This window comes from Phyllostomus hastatus, unplaced genomic scaffold (assembly GCF_019186645.2).
Source record: "Phyllostomus hastatus isolate PE091 unplaced genomic scaffold, TTU_PhHast_1.1 phas_contig_17, whole genome shotgun sequence".
Lineage (NCBI taxonomy): Eukaryota > Metazoa > Chordata > Mammalia > Chiroptera > Phyllostomidae > Phyllostomus > Phyllostomus hastatus.
Window position 1 is genome coordinate 959,605 of NW_025333664.1, and position 17,274 is coordinate 976,878.

Here is a 17,274-nt window from a genome sequence, read left to right on the forward strand (position 1 = left end):
TTGGAGGCCGTGCTTGGTGCTGAGCAACCCAAGGAGGCTTCCTGGAGGTGGCCACAGCGGGCAGGCAAATGGGGCAGGTCCCCACAGACGGAGGGAGTGAACTTGGCAGAGAGGAAAAGATGCCATCTCTCCCGCCTCTTTCTGTCATTTTTAAGGATGTGCCCTGGGTGAGGGGGACCGAGGCCCCCCACCCCTGGGCATGCACATCTCGCTGCTAAATTTAAGCCTTTCTCTCCAAGCGCCTCTTGGGCCGGAAGCTGTCAGGACCTGCAGCCTTAATATAGCCACCAAGCACCCCCTTCCTGCAGCTCTTCCTCCCGCCCCCGCCCCCCGGGCTCTGCCCGCCGGGCACAAACAGCCGGACGTTGGGAGGCTGGCAGGCCGGGGCAGCCTGGCTGCTTGTCAGAGCAGCAGGCTGGGAAGGAAGGCCACCTTGTGGGTGCTGCCGGCCTGCGCCCACAGCATGCCCTAGCCTCCCAGTGAGTCTGGGGAAGGGGGCGCCCCACCCTGCCCCCGTCCCCCCAAGCCCCGTCCCAGAGAGCACCCACCGAGCTCCCCCCACCCCCAGGCTCTGTCCTGTGTCCCTGGGGAGGGGGAGGCCCTGCCAGGGAGGCGGAGAGACGGACGGACAGGACACAGAGAAGGGGAGACAGCCAGGCCCTCCGCTGGGGTTCCTTGAACCAGCCCTGCTCCCCCCCCACGCCAGCCCCTCTTTCGAGCTTCACCCCCGACCCCGAGCAGCGGCCCAGAGTGCCCCGGGCCAGCCCCGCAGGCCGGCTCCGAAGCAGAAGCAGCCCCCTCCCCCCGACACGTGGGTCTTGGACGAGGGCATCAGAGGCCCCCACCGTGTCTCTGTCACACACCAGGGTGCGTTTCTCCCCTGGGCCCTCCGACCAGCACCCCCTGCATCCCGCTGGCCCCGGGTGCCCCGGCCCCAGAGCCCCCGAGGGTTGGTCCCCCTCGGCTGGCCCCTCGCAGAGCGGCTCAGACCCTCCTGGAGGCCACTCGAGGGGATCGCACGAGGGGGCAGCACCCTGGGGGAGCCACACGAGCGGGCCCCGGCCTTCACTCCGACCAGACCGGGAGAAGGCGGGCTGCCGCCGCCCCGTCCTCTGCCCCCGAACCCCCGGGGGGGGGGGGGCTGCGGCCCCAGGGAGGAGCGAGACCTGCACACCCCCTGCCGCTCTTCCCCTCGCCCCACGCCCGGGGCAGTGCGTGATGACCCGGGGGCCGCCGTGTGGACAGGCTGTGTGGACGGGGCCCAGGAAGGTGCTGCTGAGGCCCCCCACGTCCGGGACCCCCACGGGGACCCCTTTTGGAAGACGAGAAGCCCCAGGGCCGGCCCCCTGAGGCTGGGAGGTGCCTTGTTCCTCGCCCACGTGCGTCTCCGCGGGGTCCGGGCGGGCCCCAAGGCGGGGGCTGGCTGAGCCCCCAGGCCCATCGGAGCCAGAGTGGGGGTGGCTGGCCCTCGACGGCCGCGCGGAGGCCACCGCGGGCAGCCCCCCTGCGAGGCCCGCCAAGATGTTGACACGGGCGGCTCCAGCCGACTTATTTATTATCTGATAAAGGGCTCTCGGCACCGCTGGTGGACGGCGTCTGGCCACGCTGGGGCCTGGGGGAGGGAGCGGTGGGCGGCCGACGGGCGGCCAGAACGGGCCTCCTCACTGGATCCAGGGCAGGACGCGCGGAGGAATCTGGGCCCGCCTCCCCCCGGCCGACGGCCTTGCTCTCCCGCTGCCCTCCGGGCCCGCCGGCCCAGGAGAGGCCCAGCTCCTGCACGGGGCCGACCCCGCGGCCTCCCTCCTGGGGGTCGCACTCCAAGACCTGCGCCCCCTTGCTGCCGGACCCTGCTCCCCCTGGTCCCAGGAAGACCCCCCGGCTGGGGCCTTCCGGTCCACCCACCCAGTTATTGCCACAGCCCGCCCCCCCACCCTCCGCTTGGCCCAGAGCTCCGACTTCCCATGATGCAAATCTGCTGGGTCTGTTTCTCCTTTGCTTCCAAAATCTCTGGCCCGGGTGCCGCCCCAGCAGCCGCTCCGCTGGCCGCAGCCACGGTGGCCCCGAGGCCTCAGGGCGCCCCTCCACAGCGCCCACATCCACCCTCCAGGACGCATCGCCTCTGCGCGTCTGCATGTGCTGTTCCCTGTGACCGCAACACCCTTCCTTGTCCGCACCTAACCAGGGACGGGGGACTCGGGGTCAAGGACCTGTGACACCACCCCCCCACGAGCCTTTCTCTGAGCCCACAGCTGGGCGGTGGTGGCCCGGAGTCCCTGCCAGTGAGAGGTCCCCCCCGTCCCCCAGGGCTGCCGGGCACAGAGGGAGCAGCCTTAGCTGCCCAGCCAGGGGCACCAGTCAGTCCAGCCGCCCGGAGGATGTGGTCTGTGAGCCGCGGAGGGTCCGAGTTCCAAGGGTCCCGAACAGCGCCAGCTTCTTCTAAAGCGTTTCCCCCGAACCGGCTTTTATAACCAAGGGGACAACAGAGGGGGCTCCACGGGGTCTCCCCGGCCAGCCCTGCCCACCCGCCTCACTGTGCCCACGTGAGGGGTGGGTCTGCGCGGGAGGGGCAAGTGGGGGGCCTGAGGACAGGCAGGGACCGCCTGGGGCCCCCCCGCGACCTGGCCGCAACCCAAACCGGTCTCGCCCGCGGGAGCCTCAGCAGAGGTGGTGACAGGCACTGTCCCTTCGGCTGGGGCTTTGAGAGGCCAGGGGAGGCGGGGCAGGCCAGGTCCCAGCTGGGCAGGCCCCAGCCCACAGGCCCCCCTCGGGCCAGGGACGCTGCCCCCCGGCTGGCCACTTGGAGGCTGCACAGCCTCAGCCCCAAGGCCACCCCTCAGACCGGCCCTGCTGTCCACACCGATCCGAATGGAGACCTGCACCGCCAGCCTTCCTGGCGCTCGGGCACCTGTCAGCGCAGGTGGGCTGCCCCCGCGCCCCCTCCGTCCCGCCCAGCTGGAAACACCTCCCCTGAGCACGGGGCTCGTCCGGGTCCCTGCAGCGGGCCCAGCGCCTGCTGACACCCGGGGTGGGGAAGACACACGTGAACGAACCGCGGGTCTGTTCCCGGCTGACCCGTGTGGGGCGGGGGCTGACCAGCCCCTCCGGGACCCCCCACCCCCCGGAGCCCATCCGTCTGCCGCAGGGGTGATGGGGACAGAGGGAGCGAGACGAGGTCCCCAGAGGAGGGTTTGTGGCCGGGAGGATTCGTGATGGCTGTGCTCCCAGAAACAGCAGAGGGGGAGAGGGGACCCCGTCCTGGCTGAGCCAGCAGGAAGGCAGCGGGCAGCGTGGGGCTGAGGCTGTCCCGGCCCAAGGGGCGGGGATGTGCGGCCTCCCTCTCCCCAGACCGCCTGCCGCCGCCTCCGAGGCCCTGCGGGGAGGCCGGTGCGGACGGCGGAGCCCAGGCCTGTCCTGGGTCCAGGGCGGGGCGGGGCTGGGCGTTCCCGCCCCCGGACCACTGTGTGCGGAGCTGGGAGAGGAGGGGCCGCTGGAGGGGCCGCAGAGCCGGGCACACGCGGAGCCGGGGACGCGGAGCTGGGGACGCCGGCCAGGCCGAGTCTGCTGGATGCTGGTCCCCGGAAGCTTGGCAGTGACTCCGGGTGGGGAGGGACGGGGGCCCTGGCGGGGTCTGAGGCATTGCGCCTGACCTCTGAACTCGCTGTTTCTGTGCCGGTCTCTCAAGTATAAAACGGGCCGAGTCGCTCGACATAAACACTTCGGGGATCACACAGCGGTCACACCCCGTGCTGGTGTGTCTTTCCTTCTTAACGTGCAGAGCACCTCGGAACAGGGCCGAGGGCAGGCCCCTTGCCCTCGGCCTGCCAGGGCTCTAGGGGCCGGGGCTGGGTAGGTCAAGGTGCGCCCGCCCACAGGAGGACAGGGAGGGAGGGGCGAGGCCGTGGGGGCGGGCAGGGGCCGGAGCGACCCGGCGGACGAAGAGAGGACAAGGCGCGGCTCGGGGCCCCGGCTGCACACCACCTGCAGTCTGATAGCCACAGCGCTCCCCCCACCCCCCGAGCTTGGCCCGAGGCCTGTCCTGGGGAGATGACAGCCACGAGGCAGAGCCTGCCGGCGGCAAGGGGGCAGGGGGCAGGCAGGGTGGGCAGCAGCAGACCGTCCCCGACGACGGGAAGGCCAGGTGAGGAGCAAAGATTTTGCGGGAAATGCGGAAACCCTTCATGCTGGGCTGGAAGCCGCCGCGCTCCCCTTGCGGGAGCCTCCTCCTAGCAACTTGGAAACAGGGTGAGGGGGCCGGAGGAGTCGGGGAGGGGCCCCGACACCAGCCTGGACGCCCCCTCCGCATCCCCACGGACAGGTGAGCCGCCCCGGGGGCAGGGCCCTCCCTCGACCGCTGCGTCTCCCCGCGGGCAGGGCTCGGAGGTCAGCGAAGTGGGCTGCCCCAGGACTGAGCACGGCCTTGACCCGCCTAGTAGGCAGCGGGGCCCGAGCTTGGACTGGGGGGCGGTGCCCCCGAGGAGGAGGGACAATGGTCCCCAGCCTGAACGTGGCATTCACGGGCACGTCCGCCGCCCTCAGGGTCAAGGGCAGGGCAGAGGGGGACCGACGGGGTCCGGGCACAGCGGGTGGTGCGACTCCTCAGCCAAGCAGGGTACCGCAACGAACGGCTTTGGGGGCCCTTCCCTCAGGGACCACCTGCCTCGGTCCCAGAAGCATCTCGTGGGGGACAGTCACCCCCACCCCAAGCCCGCTGAGCCCTTCCCTCACTGCAGAGCCCCGAGTCCTGGAGCCGCCACCGGGGGCGTGGAGGAAAGCCTGACGACGTGTTCTGACGCTTCCGAGCCAAAGTCAGAAAACGCTGGTCGCGGCGCCTCCTGTTCCGGTCCCCGGCACTTGGAGCCGGCAGGTGCCAGCCCAAGCTCCGCCCCCAACCTCCGAGGGAGTGTCTGGTGAGAGATCAGGGCGCTGCCCCCCAGCCCCGCGACCCCTCGGAACTGGAGGGAGGCCCGCTGGCCCCCTGCCCGCTCCTCCCTGGACAGCGGCCGGGCCCCGAGCGTCTCCTGCGCCCGGGCCTCGGACTCCGCGCAGTGCCTGCGAGCACTCGTGGCCCCCCGCACACACATCCCCCGTGTTTATTTCACGGACGAGAGGGGACGTCAGATGCTCGAATGAAAGCCGTCTAACCCGCTGCCGGGCCCAGAGACACTGAGAGTCGCGCTGGCCGCTCTGTGGGGGCCCTGAGGGAGTTCGGGGCCAGGCCCTGGGGGTCTCTGGGCAGTGCACGGTGTCCCCAGCCCACACCTCAGGGCCGCACGGCGGCCTGCGGCTCCGGGGAGAGCACAGGCGTGGGGGGAGGGGGCGCGTCCCGCTCGGCGAACGCCCGGCGCTAACAGGGCACTCGGGGCTGCGAGAGCAAGCCGCACAGGCCCAGGCTGGGGACCCGCCCCCCGGACGAGGCGGCCGGAAGGGGAACACTCAGCCCCGCTGCGCCCCGGTCCCCACCCTCAGGGAGCCCACGGCGGCCCTGCAGGCGGCCAGACGCCTGTCCTCCGCCCTGTCCGCGTCCTCCAGGAGTTTCACGGGGACCGCGCGGCACCTCGGCCACCAAGGTCAGCACAGGCTGAACCCCACGGCCCCCCTGGGCCTCGCGTCCACCGGGCCGCCGGCCTTAGCTGGAGACGGGGCCTGAGATGGGGCCGGAGATGAAGCTCCTGTCTGGGCACCCCCCCGGTGCACCCCCAAAGGGAGGCGCAGCCCCTGGGGCACCAGGAAGAGGGAGGCTGCTCACAGATACTCGAGACCCCACCCCGCGGGCCATGGGACCCCCACTGTCCTGGGGGACTGGGGGACTGCCCCGCCCTCCCAGCCCTCATACACCTGCCTGCTTCCCTAACAGGACAGGGGTTCTCAGCACGGCCCCCCAGCCCCCACTCCCCTTCCCCCAGCTCTAAGCTCAAGGACTCAGTGATGCCCGGTCAGTCCTGGGCTGACTCGGTGAGGGACAGCGAGGGCCGAAGGGCACCCCCTGCCAGGCCCCCGGCTCCCTGGAGACCCGGATGGGTGCCGCCCCCCCCCAGAGAGACGCCCAGAGAGACCTGGACGGGGCGGACAATGGGCGCTAAAAATACCCGCGGGCGGCAGGATTTCCCAGGGACATCTGTGAGTCCCGTCCGCGGAAGCGATAAATACTAAATAAGGCTCATTCAGAGCGGTTCGTCATCGGGGACAGCCACGTCCTCTGCGGGGACAGGGATGTTTTTCCCGGTCGGTGATTTATGGCTCTTCACGGTGAAACCCTGCGTGTGGCGGGCACAAAGGAAGCCCGGACAAAAATGTGTCCCCCCTGGAGCCACTGGCAGCAGGGCCCAGGGGGGCCGGGGGTCGGGCACCCCCTCCGAGCCCCCGCCAGCCCCCCAGCTTGGGCGGCGGGACCCGTGTCCCCCGGGATCTCTGGGTCCTCCTTGACGCCCCCAAACGACCCCGGTCGGTCGTGGGTCTGCCTCCAGCTCCTGCCCACCCCTGGAGACTCTGAAGCCCCCTCCCCCCTTCCGGACCCCCCGCCGGCCGGCCCTCCCTCCCCAGACTCACACCCCCCGCCCCCCCCCCCGGGCTGCCTGGGCCGGCGCCCGCCCTCGGCACCAGCAGCTCGCTCCCACCGAGCCCTGTCTCCCCAGCCTGAGAAGCCAGGCGGCCCCCGTCCCAGCACCCTGGGTGGGGCAGCCAGGGGTCAGTGGCCTTGGGGACGTTAGCCCCGTGTGGGGTGCATGGGGATCCCGGTGCAAAGGTCCCGGAAGAGAGAAAGGAGCCATAAACCGCGGGGCGCCGTGCCCTGGAAGGAGGGTTCGGGCGGCAGGCGGCTCCCAGTGTCGGGGACCTTGGGTGCTGGGAGCCTCCCGCAGGGCCCTGAGCCCAGGTGCCGGGAGCGGCTGCGGGGGGGTGGGGGGACTGAGTGGCGCCCCACCCCGCACGGCGGGTGCCCTGAGAGGGGAGGGGGCCAGCGCCTTCCCCCAGGAGGCCTGGGGATGGGCTGCGAGTGCCCTGTCGGTGTCTGGGGCTGACTCCGGGGCATCGCGCTGAGACCCCCGGCTTAGACTCTCTGTCCCCCCCCCACCCGCCGCATCCCAGAGCCCTTCTGAGCCCCATCTGGGGACCCAGCTCGGGGCCTCGGGCTCAGCTCTGCCTCCGGGGACCAGACCTAATCGCCCAGGGCACGAGCTCCTGGGAACCAGGGACACAAAGCCCCCCAGGACTGGCTGTCCCCGCACAGGCACAGCTCCTGACCCTGGGGCACCCGGTGATCTTTGCCACCTCCCAGCCCGAGTCGGACTCGGGGCCCCTGCGGACGGCACCCAGAGCCCTGGGCTGCTGCTCCTCCCCCACACGGCGTGTGTGGGCTCTGTCCCCAGCCACGCCCGTCGGAGACCCTACGCCCAGCCTCAGAGCGAGGACTGATTTGGAAACCAGTGGCTGCAGGTGTCCCTAGCTAAGGCGAGGCCACTCTGGAGGGGTGGCCCTAGTCCCACAGGACCGGTGCCCTTATTGGAAGGGACACTGTGACAGACACGCACACAGGGGGACAGGGGGACGCGTCGCCAGCACCCCCAGAGCTGGAGAGAGGCTGGGCCAGGTCCCCGCGGGAGGGACGGGCCCTGCCGAGGCCTGGACCTCGGAGTCCGCCGCCGGCCCCCAGAGAGGACGCATGTCTGGGGCCGGAGCCCCCGGTCGACCAGGCTTCCTCTCGGTGGCCCTCTCCGCCCCCCTCACCCCTCCTCGGGGCTGTCCGCCCAGGAGACGGGACCTGCCCTGCCGACTTCGACGGTGGCAATGACAGCGACCCCTACCACCGTTCGGGCTGGGGTCTTGTTTCTTAAACCCTCACCCAGGACACGTTTATTGGTTTTTAGAGAGAGAGGAAGGGAGAGAGAGAAGCTTCGACTGGTTGCCTCCCATACGCGCCCTGACGGGGGATTGAACCCGCAACCTGGTGCTACACGCACGGGACGACACTCCCACCAGCTGGGCCGCCCGTCCAGGGCTGGGCCAGGGCTCGGCCCACCCCCTACACAGAGGGGCGCACACAGGCAGCCGGAGTCCACAGACCCCTGCCCCGCCCCGTCTCCCGGGTCACCCAGCACCTGGGCTGTCCTCGCCACGCGTCTCCCCGGGGGTGTCCGCCTGCCGTCCAGACGGCGCCGTCCAGGAGAAATCCAACACAAGCCACACGTGTGATTCCCGCAGGGCTGCGGGCACGTGAAGGACATCTCGTCGCGTGGTCACCGCAGAGAGCGCTGCAGTCTCATTCCCGTGTTGGAGCGGGGCCTGCACGCGCGGGTATGGGAGTCACGCGGACCTCCCGGCCCAGCCGCCACGTGGGACTCGGAGCCGCCGCGCTGGATGGCGCAGGGGTCTCGTCACACCGTACACGCTCATGCACACTCGCTCACGACGGAGGGACACGTGGACGAGTGTGCTACCCCCCGGCCACGGTCCGCGCCCTGTGCAGTCCACAGGGGCAGGTGGAGGTTCCGGGCGGCCCTGCCTCCAGGGGCAGGAGGGTGGAAGCCTGGGGGGGGGCCAGCCCGCCCCCCTCCTGGATGCCCCCCTGGAGGGTGAGAGGGGAGGAAGAGGACCTGGGCCCCCTTTGTCCCCCCATGACATGCAGTGACAGTGACAGAGGTGGCACAGCACCCCCGCGGACCCCAACCCCAGCCCAGCGGGCCCCTGTGGTGAGTTGTCACCCCAAAGACGAGGCTGAGCCAGGATCTGGAGACGAGCCCCCCTGGGAGAGAGCCCCCCTCGGAGAGAGCCCCCAGGGCCGCGAGTCTGTCCGTGACAGATGGGGTGGGTTTTCCGTGCCACCACCCAGCGGACACCCCAGAGCGGCCGGCGGCCCAGCGGAGTGGGGTCAGGCCAGCCTCTGCTGCCAGGCCGAGGTGTCGGCTGATGCCCCGGGGGGCGGGGCCGGGGCCTGGAGGGGAGACTCACATTTTCCGATGAGAGCCGCGGCCGAGGCCGCCGGGGGCCGGGCCGACGAGTGAAGGGGCCTCTTAACCCCCTCCCGGGTCGGCCTCCGTGGGCCGTGGTCTTGGGGGCCGTGAGGGGTGGGGAGGGTGGACGTGTCCAGGGGAGGACTCCACCAGGAGCCACCCGAGCGTGAGGCCCACTCCCTCTGAGGGCACAGGGCTTCTCCAGGGCCTGGCCGGCGCCGGGAAGTGGACCGCGGGCTCCTGGCGGCTGTCACCCGCACCCTGGGCTGCAGGGGGCCATGCAGCGCGGCCGGCCGGCCGGAGTGGGTGCAGGAGGGACTGAACCAATGGAGGCGCTCAGTCCGAGGGCAGAAGCACCTGCTCTGTCCCCACATGTCGTCAGCGAGCCCTGCAGTCCAGGGCCCGCATGCACCCCACCCACGGCGCCAGCAACTGGATGACGGGGGGCACAGGCCCCCGGCCCTGGCCTCACGGGTCCCCCAGACAAACCCACACGCATGCAAACCACATCGCTAGGAGGGGCAGGTGCAGGGGGTTAGGAGCAGGGACAGAGCCAGGTTCCAGCCCCGGCTCTGCACAACCGGCTGTGTGGCCGCGGGCAGGTCACTCGGCCTCTCTGGGCCCTGAGGCGTCACAACCCTGCTTGTGCGACCCCAAGGCTGCCCGGGGGGGGGGAGCGGTCAGGCAGACGCTGTGCCATGTGGGGACGTCTCCTGGACGGTCCACTTTGTGCCAACACCGACCGCCCAGTGGGGCCTTCGTCGACCTCCGTGCCCAGGGCCCACGCCCCCGCTGAGCTCCGCTGCCCGTGAGCGTGGGGTCTCCGTGTTCCTGGGCTCCGTGTGCACGTCTGCGTCTGCACGCTCCGCGGCGCCCCCAGACCCCCGGGCTCTGGGCCCCAGGCGTGCAGCGGCTGCCCTCGTGGGGACCTCTGCCCACGTGGGCACCGCAGCCATGCCCCCACCGGCCGCAGCCCCCCAGGGACAGTGACACGGAGGAAACCGGAGCAGGGAGCCCCGGGCCGCTGGGCTGGTGGCCCGGTGGGTCGTGTTCACGGGCGTCCTGACACCCGGGCCCCACTCAGGCAGGACGGGGAACACCCCCTCCGGTCCCCATCAGCGGGCAGGGCACCCAGCAGCACTCGGGGCTCGCCCAGGAGCGCAGACCCAGCCCCAGACCGGGTGGCCCCCCACCGCAGGGACAGGCTCCTCCAGGCCTGGGCACTGGGCCCCCGGGTGCCTCTGTGGGAGACGGCCCCGCTCCTCCGGCCACCCCCCGGGCCCTGCCGCCACCCGGGCCTGGGCCGCCCCGCAGCGGCCGCCCTGCGTGGCCAGGAGGGACCCCTCCCCCGCAGAGGCCCCGACGCGCTGCCTTTGATCTTCCCCAAGATCCGCGCCGGGTTCTGCTGCCCGTCGGCCATGACACTGACAATTGTTTATTAGTTCTGAAACAGCTGAAAGTCACGTCAAACACTCGCATGTTAGAAAAATGTTTATGAAGTGCTATCGCCGTTTATGCAACTGCGTGTTTGGGGAGCAACAGAGGCCGCCAGGGACCACACGGCCTCGGCCCCAGCTAGGGCCGTGTCCCCCGGGGCCAGGGAGGGTCCCCGCCCCGGCCCCCCACCCCTGCCCCTCCCCACTCCCGGGGCCAGGGCGCTGTCCCCCAGGGCGCCCGCTGGGCTCACTGGAGCTGGGCTCAGGGAGGCGGCACCCGCCCACCCCCACCTCTGCAGGAGAGGCCAAGGGGCCCCTTCGCCCCTCGGGGACCAGTCTCCCCGCAGGGTGGGCTCCCTCCGTGGTGGCCAGGTGGGTGCACTGTCCCGCTCGCCCCCCCGGGAAGCCCCTCTGTGGAGGCAGACGCCTGGTTTCTCCCTGGTGCTCCAGCCGATGGCGCCGAGGCTGGGCGACCCTGCCGGGCCCCGGGACAGGACGACGCAGCCCCTGCCCGCCCCACCCCCGGGTCGTCCGTCCCAGCAGCACAGGAAGGTGGCAGCGGCCCCTCGCTGACTTTTCAGACACATTATTCACGGCAGGAATGCCCAGGGGGTGCAGGGCCAGACGGCTGCTCCCCAGGCCGAGGGGGTCACGGCCGCCCACATCCGCCCGTCCATCTGTCCATCCGTCCAGAGGGGCCTGCTGCGTGAGAGGAAGGAAGGGTAGCTGGGGACGCGGCGGTGTGGACAGAGCGGCTCCCAGCACCCGGAGCTCCGGAGTCGCAGGGCGGGAGGGGCCCACGCGGGGATGGGGGCCGCGCAGCTGCACGGCCCATTGGCACGGCCACAGGGAAGGCCCCGGGGGAGGAGGGCCCCGCGGAACGCCAGAGGGAGACGCACGGTGAGAGCCGCTCCCCACGAGCTCCAGCCGCCCGGGCCGGGGGCTCCTAGGGCTGCAGCATCACCTGTAGGCCAAGGGGTTGCGGGTTCGATCCCCCGTTGGGGCGCGAATGGGAGGCAACCAAACGACGTCTCTCTCTCTCTCTCTCTCTCTCTCTCTCTCTCTCTCTCCCCCCTGCCTCTCTCTCTCAAATCAAGAAACATACCCTCGGGCGAGGATTTTAAAGAGTAAGAAGCGCTCAGACAACAGGGGGACAGGAAGGGCCGGCCACCTGAGTGCGATTCCCCAATCAGAAACAGGAGTGCAGACCCCTCGGCCCTGGGCGTCACAGCCTCCCGCCCACACAGCAGCCTCACAGGGGGAACAGCCCGGCGCCCGTCGGGGGGAACGGACGGACAGACGGCGGCCCATCCCCGCAGTGGAACGCCGGCCGGCCAGGAGAAGGAGTGAGGCGCAGATACAGCCCACCGCGTGGACGGGCCCCCGCGTGCTGAGTGGGAGGGGGCAGACACAGAAGACCGTACAGGGCAGGGCTCCGCTTGGGGACCGTCCGTCCTGAGCAGGCAACTCTCTCGAGACCGGGGGTGGCCGGGGGCTGGGGCAGGGGTGGGGAGGGAGTGCTCCACAGACACGGGTCCCCCGTGGCGGTGACGGTGTTCTGGAACGGGTGGAGGGGGCACTTGCGTACCAGCATGAACGCACTCGATGCCTCTGGGTCAGTCGCTTTAACACGGTCCATTTCAGGCTGCAGGGACTGTGCCTTAATTAAAAATCAAAAACCCCAGGCAGTGTGTCTGGAGACCCTAGCCCCAGGGGTGCCGTCCAGGGGGCGGCCCTCCCACTCTGGCCCAGGACCCTGGGGACGGACGTGTTGCCCCGCGCGTCCCGCTGACCCCGGCGTGGAGCCCAGCCCCCTAGGCCAGCCACGCCAGACGAGAAAAGCCATTCGCCCAGACGAGTCCCTCCCTGGCCCTCCAGCACCCACGAGCACCCACGGTGGGTGGCTCCCGGGGTGAACAACGTCCCACCTGAGGGCCGGGGACCCCAGGAGAGCTGCCCTGACCCCCCGGGCTGTCCACAGTATCTCCTGGGGCCCCTTCCTTTGCAGCTGAGCCGTGAAATGCAGACTTGAATTCTGCACTGCGGTGCGTGCACCACTGCCTGGCCCAGAGCACGGGTGGCCGGGAGAACCTCCTTCTGGAGAGGGCTGGGGGACAGCGGGGCATCGGAGCACCCGGCCTGTCACCTGACGGCCCCGGGCTTGCAGGAGCCGGAGTGCTGTCTGGGGTGCCCGCCCCACCCCCCACCCCCCGAGCAGGAAGCTGCCTGGACACCTGACACCCCCCCTCCCAAAACGGGGCCTCCTGAGCCTCCCTGAGGCGGAGGTGGAGGCGGGGTCTCCGAGGGGCCCTGGAGGCAGCCACCTCCCCACCTTGTCCCTCCAGGGAGCGGAGACCAGCGGTGACAGACAGCCTGACCTCCCTTCCCTTGTCCGCATCATTCAACTGTTTTTTTCCTGGACACAGAATTCCGGCTTTTCGTGTTTTCAACTCTCGTTTCTCACAAAACAACAACATCAGTATCTCCCGAGAGCCACGGGGGCCCTCACTGCATCTTTACGAGGTGCACGAGGGGGTCCACGGTGTGCGCGCCGGGGCTTTCTGGCGTCACGCTCCCGGCCTCTGGGTGTGACACGGTCCCCCTGCCCACCCGGTTCTGTTATCTGCGATGCACGGACTCTGGCTGGGCCCCTCCCCTCACGGCCGCCTGCTCCGCCCCCTGGCCCCACGACCCAGGGCCGGGTCACCCCGTCCAGCCGGCCAGCAGTGATGTCCACCCGGTCCCCGCAGCTCGAGGAAGCCGGAGGCCGTTCTGTGCAGACATGCGAGGCCGGGAGCGCTGCCATCGTAGGTCGGGGCTGTTTACGTCCGGGGACCAGGAAGCAGAAAAACAAGTTTCCGACTTCCCGGAGCCAGGCCGCAGGGCCCAGAACCGCCGGACCGGCTCCGGGGGGGCGCGTCTCTCGGGGAGCATCGCTGCCCCGGGTCTGGGACGCCTCGCCACGGGCTGGGGGTCGGGCCCTCCCCAGCTGCTGACCCCCAAAACGGCGACACGAACCAGCGCGAGAGCGCCCACTCACATGGGAGGACTTCTTGGGCCAGGCACGACCCAGCTCCCGCGGGGAGGCCTCTGGTCTGACCCCGACCCCTGCCGGGGCGGCACCGCACTGGCCCCCAGAGGAAGCTGAGGTGGAGGAAGCCCCAGGCACCCTCTGGTTCTCCCCCAGCCCCCTTGGTCCCTGTCCCCCGAGCCCCCACCCCACGGCTAGTGAAGTCCACTTTGGGAGAGTCGACGCCGCCCCCGTCGGGACCCAGCCCGCTGCCCTGGGGCGCGGGCACACTGACTCTGAAGTCTGCGCCGAGGCCAGAGGACCCGGAACAGCCAGCTGAGCAGCCGGGGGGAGAGCGGAGTCCGAGGGCTGAGGCCCCGGCCGCGGGACCGGCTGTGGTCGCCGGTGCGGGGACAGACATACAGACCAACGGGACAGACGGGGAGCCCGGAAACAGACCCCCGCCAGCAGGGTCGGCGGACCTCTGACAAAGGAGCGGAGGCCACTCGGCGGAGAAAGGACGGTCCCTCACTGCCTGGGGCCGGGACCGCTGGACGTCCACGTGCAGAACCACCAGCCCACACACAGGCTGCGCCCTTCACGGAGTCAGCCCGGGACGGACCGCAGACCCAAATGTAACCCCAGACCAGAAAGCCCCCAGGAGGCGACCCGGGGACACCTAGAGGACCTGGGGTTCGGCGCTGACTTTTCAGGCGCCGCACCGAAGACACGGCCCAGCCTGTGAGAGAGAGAGAGAGAGACAGAGAGAGAGAGAGCCGATGGGCTGGACCTCATTGGAACCAGAACCTTCTGCTCCACGGGAGCCACTGCCGCGAGAACGGGAAGACGAGCCACGGGGGGCGGGGGGAGGTATTTGCAAGGCAGAGGTCGCAGGGATCTTGGGAACAACCTCAAAATCGTGTAGAATGTAGCTCACACACATGCGCACGCTCACGGATGTGGATGTGGACGACACGCCACCCCGGGGGGGGGGGGACGCCTTCCGTGGAAAAGTCACACCGGGCCTCAGGGTGTCGTTTCTCACCGCGGCAGGGGCCCCGCGTCCTCTCCAGGGGGGTGTCATTGAGAGCAACCCCCAAAGCGTGTCTTCTCTCTCGATGACTGAGTGTTTGCTGCTGCCTTTGGTTCTGCGCCCACTGTCCCCACCCTGACCCCAGCCCCGGGGGGGGGCACCGCTCCTGACCCCCCAACCCGTCCCCTGCTGACCCCGTCGCGGGCTCTCTCCCCGGAGCCTCGGTCTCCCCGACGGCGCCCCCGTCAGCGTGAGCAGGACTGGCCATCTGGCAGACGGTCGGTGGTCCCCGCTACTGGGGCGACTGGGGCGCCCACACCGCCCGCGGTTCCTCAGACCGAGAATCACCGCGTGAGCCGGCACTGCCCTCCGGGACGCACGCCCAAGGGGGTGCGAGCAGGGGCTCCTCCAGCGACCGAACACACACGCCCCCGCAGCAGCCACCAGGCGGCAGCGGCCCAAGGGCCCACCAACAGGTGACGGAGGGGCACAGCGGGGACCCTCCGCACGACGGGGCGTAACTGGGCCTTCAGAAGGAACGGGGAGCCGGCCCGCAGGACGCCAGAGACCGCGGGGTCTCGCCCCTCCGCGTCTGGGCTGGGAGAAGAGTGGAAAAGGCCCCGCCCCCCTGTGGGGACGGGGAGCCGCCGGGGCTCACGGTGCGGGTTTCCTGGGGGGGGGGGGGCGAGGACAATGCCTGGGGCCTGGGGCCAGACCACGGTGACCCTTGTGCCCTGTGACTGTGCCAGGCGCCCCTGCGCTGGACAGCGGGTGGAACGCGCGGGAAGGGGGCTCTGCAGAGGCGGCCCCCGGACCGAGGTCCCCGGGGCACAGGGACGGTGGCCCCGCCCATTTCAGCTCTGACCGAGAGGGGGCGCTCCTCGCTCCGCTGGGCTGGGACCCTGCAGTTTTAAGAACAGGGCGCCTAGCGCTGAGGCCCCGCGGAGGGAGAGTTGGGGCTGCCTCCCCCGCCCCCGCAAGACATCACTAGGCACCCCCCTCCCGCCGCCGGGCCAGGCCCACCCCCGCTCCCTGCTCCTCAGCAGCAGTCTGGGTGCAGAGTCCCTGGGAGCCCCCCACAGGGAGGGGCCCCAGACACCCCAGAAGGCCTCCTCACCCCCGTAGGCCCCCTCTGCCAGGCCTTATTAATAGGTGAGCCATTTATCTGGGACCCAGGGCCCCAGGCTGGCCTGGCCGGGCTGCTGCCCGCGCCGCCATCTATCAGTCCCGTAACACAAACAGCGGTGGGACAGGCCAGGCTTTTAGAGGTGCTCCCGCAGTCGTCTTTGAAGCCTTATCTGCAGCCCCTCCCAGCGGGGCATGAAAGCGGACCGCCCCACCCCGCTGGGCTCGCCTCCAGCTGCCTCAGAAGAAAGGCTGGGGGGGGGGGGCACAGACCCCTCCCCAGGCTCCTGGCCCCAGCCCCTCACAGGTGCAGAGTGCAGTGCTCCCGGGCCCAGGGGAGCCCGGGCTGGGCTCTGGGAGGGCCCCTGACTCCCTGCAGCCCCGGCAGGTGCCACCCAGCCCACCTGGGCCCTGGCCTCCAGCTGCAGGTGGGCCGTGAGCAGCACCCTGGCCCTGGGCTCTGCTGGGGGGGAAGCCAGAGTCTGCAGGGTGGTCCAGGCCGTCGCTGGGAGCCTGGCCGGGTGCCGTCTGAGGGGCAGGGGCTGCCAGGTGAGGGCGCCCCGCTCCCCAGCACCGGGCTCCCCGGGCGTCAACAGGCAGAGAATGATGGACGCAGGCTGGCAGGCGGTGATCTCAGTCCTCACAGCCACTCCTCCGGGCACCGCCGGCCTTCGTCTCCGCCACTGACGGCTGAGCCCAGGCTCAGGGGACGCCCGCCCTGTGTCCGATTCTCAGAGCCAGGTGCCCACACGCGAGGCCAAAATGCACGTCAGTCAGGGTCACGGCCACGCATGTGCCCAGGGCGGCGCCCAGAGCCAAGCGGGTGACCGAGCGGCAGTTCCTGCACGGCTGGGAGGGCACACCGACGCCCCGCCTCCTCTCTAGAGCTGTCCCCTCCCTCTGCCCGTGGCTCCTGGGGGCGGTTCCCCCACGGTGTCCCCGCACCCCTCCTGCCCTGCACCCCGTCTCGGGGCACCCTCCGCCTGTCACGAGCTGTCCTGTGCTTTCCCCTCCCCACAGCGCGGGCCCCAGCCCACCGGAGCAGGGCTGTCACTATCTCCAGGGCCCGCGCACAGTGGGCGCTCTGTAAGTAGGGGCCTCCGTCCTGAGTCTCCAGGGCCCGCGCACAGTGGGCGCTCTGTAAGTAGGGGCCTCCGTCCTGAGTCTCCAGGGCCCGCGCACAGTGGGCGCTCTGTAAGTAGGGGCCTCCGTCCTGAGTCTCCAGGGCCCGCGCACAGTGGGTGCTCTGTAAGTAGGAGCCTCTGTCCTGCGTCTCCAGGGCCTGCGCACAGTGGGTGCTCTCTAAGCAGCTGCCCAATGGATGTGCCAGGTGAGACCTAAGGTGGCCATGCCCGCCATGTCACCTGCACCATCTGGTCCCGCCGCCAAGGTGCAGGGGGACTTCAGGGGGTTGGTCCCACGCCTCCCTGACCCTGTGGCACTTGGGGAACTCCGTCACATGTGTGATACACAAACACTTCCGCTCGGCGTCTGCATGTGTTGGGGCTCGGGGTGAGAGCCTGACGGAAGCCATGGGGGCCACACACGTCAGACTGTGCCTGCACTCGCTACACGCGCTCCCTCACGAGGCACACGCAGACACATGCAGACACACCCAAACACACAGCTGGTGGCCCGAGGACCCCTCTCACACAGAGCCCAGCCGGGAAGGGGAGGGCATTGTGCAGGGGCCGCCCGAAAAGCTCCGAGGCCTGGCTGACCCCG